The 3541-nt window shown below is 54.2% G+C and overlaps 1 protein-coding gene across 1 annotated transcript in view; it reads left to right on the forward strand.

Annotated features, from left to right (window-relative positions):
• The window catches only part of MARCH2 (membrane-associated ring finger (C3HC4) 2, E3 ubiquitin protein ligase), a gene marked incomplete at both ends in the record, with an annotated part of 14427 nt that overhangs the window by 1920 nt on the left and 8966 nt on the right, over positions 1-3541 (forward strand). The gene's annotated exons all lie outside the window — the stretch shown is intronic.

The following is a 3541-nucleotide window of genomic DNA, read 5'->3' on the forward strand; positions in this document are numbered from 1 at the left end:
GGACGCGGCATTCAAGTGTACATCCCCGAAGAGAAATCAATAAATCAGCGAGTTACGATATGGAAGGCTGTAACAGTTTGCTTTAGAAGAGGGTTTAACCTGTCTAAATCCGTGTGAGTTGCATTGGCAGGCGAGCGGGCGATGTCGCTGTGACTCCTGTTTCTGGTGGTGGTGTTGGACCAGGTAGGAGGGTGTTGGTGGCACACCTGGGCCCAACCTGAAGATGAGAGCGAGCTCCTGCAGCCCTCGCTGCCCACACCCCCGTTCAGGCCCCGTTCACCGCCTGGGGTGGGCTCTGCCCCGGGTCAGCTTGCTGCTGTGTTGTGCTTAGGTTTTTCTTCAAGACCACGTGCACCTGCAGAGAAATATCAGTCTGCCGGTGGGGGTTTACAGTTAAGAATTTTGGGACCCCCCCCCCTCCCGCAGTCCTGCAGCCATCAGCAAGGAGGGAAGTGGGGAAGTGGCCTCTGGAGCCGCCACTGCAAGTGCTCCCCTCCTGGCCCTGCAGGGTTTCCAGTTACTTCCCTGGACTGCAGCACATAGCTCTGCTTTTTGTTCCAAAAGTTACTTTTCCTGTTGGTAGCGTTTCAACCCAAGGCAAAACAGCGCTGCTGCGCTGCGGTGAGGCTGCAGGAGGTCTGTGAGCTGATCCTTAACACCAGACTCCTCATCCCTGTCGGAGGTTTGTCAGTGCCTGCCACCAGAACTGTGTGTGTGAGGAGACGGGGTTTATTCTGGTGACTGCTCTTGCTTGCTCTCTGCTTCCCCTTGCTCCATCAGTTAGATTAAAATGGAGTCACAGCTGGGATTCTAAGTTGCTTTTCACATCTCTGTTTCCATTCCCATCAGTTCTAGAGGTTATTTCCTTTCCCTTTCCACCTCCCTCTGGGGGTGATACCTGTCCCCTCCTCCTTCCCGCTGTGCCCAGCTCTCCTTCTCACCCTTCCATCTCCTCTGGGTGCCCAGTAAGCCGCAGAGGTGAAAAGAGTCCCCCACCTGGGGAAGCGTTCAAGCTTCAGTTTGCAAAATTGATATTTGGTTCTAGTGATTGTTTAATTTACAACTGACTGTTGTTGACTTGACTGACTGAGACAGGAGAAGGCTTTAGACTACAGTGCTAAACCAAACCATGTATTTAGGCAAAGCAGTTTGTGAAAGAGCGTTACCTCAGTGGTTAGTACTGCCTGAGCCTTATCACTTTTCTCCCAGCTGCTAAAACATATAAAATGGCTCTTTGACCAAAAACTCTCAAGTGGTTGTTCCAGACGTTTAAAACTGTTGCTTTAAAATGTTTGGGAAGGGCTGTGCCTTGGTCTTGAGGACGCACCACAGGCAAGCCCAGTATCAGTGAGCTTGCTGGGGTTTAATGCGGGCCAAAATTTTGAGTGCAGGTTTCAGATGGTTTAGCTCAAGAGCTAGTAAAGTATTCATGGCCCGAAACAAACATGTGGGAGTGTGTTTAGTCATAGTTCACAGATGCTGTAGCACCTCGTAACAAGTACAGGCTTAGAAAACTGCATACTTGAATAAAAGCTCAAAGACCGGCACATATTGACGGAGTTTCTCCTCTGACCCTGACGTCTGCGCCTCCAGCAGGCAGGAGGAGCTCGCCAGGACGGTGCTTCAGCAAAGCGCTGGGTCCCTGTGCACCTTCTTCTCCGTACTCCAAGGCAGATGAGTGAGTGACTTGGGACAGTCGAATTTCCATTCCTGTTGAAATCTGTGGAGAGCTCCCCTGAACTGGAGCCTGGAAGGGCAGAGTGACCAACAAGTGGTCTGTGAGCGCTGAGAGGCGGTGAGTGGGCAGCCTCAAACACAAGAGAAGTGCCACTGTGTTTTCAGAGAGGAACACCCCCTCGAGCTGTTACTGAAGGCCGTCGAGGCTTTGGGATACGATTTGTTGCTTCTCGTGTTTAGGGTCGGTCTGTGAGCACAGCAAGGGGGGCGATGAGCCCTGCTGTGGTGTCTGCTGGCGAGCAGTGTGCGTGAAGTGCCGGTAGTGCCCCGGGAGTTTGGAGGCTGGCGAGCAGGCGGTGCAGAGGCACCCGTCAGTTGGCCAGAGCGATCCGTGCCGCGGAGCAGAGCTGAACGTGCAGCTCACCGTCGTCGTGCAGCCCTAGAGCAGTGCCCTTGCCTGCGATTCCTTGGCAGACGGCTTTTGCCTTGGCTTCTCAGCCTGTAGCCTTGTTTAATAATCCCACGGTGGCAGCCCAGTCCTGCTTTTCCCTGGCGGCTGGTGGCCCCGCCACGGACAAGCACTGTGGCTGAAGGACATGGCCGTGTCCGCTCTCCGGCTGGCGGCTGCGCTGCGTGCCATGTGCAAGCGGAGGAGGGCTCCTGCTGGAGCGAAATGCTCACCTGGCTGGAGAGACCTCCTGCTCGTGGTCTGCTCCTTCCACCGCGCTGAAGAACGCTCTGATCCCCGCCTGTTGTCTGGAGAAAATGTCCTGTGGTTGGATTTCTCGTTTTCCTTGGGGGTTGTTGCAACCGCTCTGAGCTTCTCCACTGACAAAATCCGTGCTCGTCAGAATCGTGGAGTGGTTTGAGTTGGAAGGGACCTTAAAGGTCATCCAGTGCCAACCCCCTGCCACGGACAGGGACACCTCCTGCCAGACCAGGTTGCTCAAAGCCTCATCCATCTTGAACGCTTCCAGGGATGAGGCATCCACAGCTTCTCTGCGCAACCTGTCCCAGTGTTTCACCACCCTCGTAGTAAAGACCTTCTTCCTAATGTTTCATCTAAATCAACCCTGCTCTAGTTTAAAACCATTTCCCCTCATCCTGTCGCTACACACCCTTGTGAGCAGCCCCTCCCCAGCGCTCCCTCTGCCCCCTCGCCACTATAATGTCTCCTCTTTAGGAGCCTTCTCTTCTCCAGGCTGAACAGCCCCAACTCCCTCAGCCTGTCCTCACAGGAGAGATGCTCCAACCCCCTGAGCATCTTCATGACCTCCTCTGGACCCTCCCCAACAGATCCACATCCTTCTTGTACTGGGAACTCCAGAGCTGGACACAAAACTCCAGGTGGGTTCTCACCAGAGCAGAGCAGTGACAAGACTGGAATAAATTGCCCAGAGAGGCTGTGGCTGCCCCGTCCCTTCTGGTGTTCAAGGCTGGGTTGGATGAGGCCTCGAGCAACCTGGGCTAGTGGAGGGCATCCCTGCCCGTGGCAGGAGGTTGGGTTAGGTGATCTCTAAAGTTCCTTCCAGCCTAGGCTATTCTGGGATTCTATGACTGTACTTTGCCATGTGAAGTTTGCTTGGGCTTTTCCTTCACTTAGAGACCGACTTCCAGAGCTTGGCTGCTCTGGGCATCGTGCCCGCTGTTCACTGAGGCTCTGCCTTAGTGCAGAGCCCTCCTGAAAGAGCTGAGAACCGCTCTGCCAGCTCGCTGCCACTTCCCATTAGTACCGTTAGTCTGCAGTTCAGCGTAATCTCATCCCCACACCAGATTGGGCTGAAATTCTTCACCACATACTTTAGGGGAAGTGTCATGCCCACGTTGGTCATCTCTTTCTGAGAAGAGGGCTAGGGAAAAGGCT

Source organism: Apaloderma vittatum, unplaced genomic scaffold (assembly GCF_000703405.1).
Source record: "Apaloderma vittatum isolate BGI_N311 unplaced genomic scaffold, ASM70340v1 scaffold21108, whole genome shotgun sequence".
Taxonomy (NCBI): Eukaryota; Metazoa; Chordata; class Aves; order Trogoniformes; family Trogonidae; genus Apaloderma; species Apaloderma vittatum.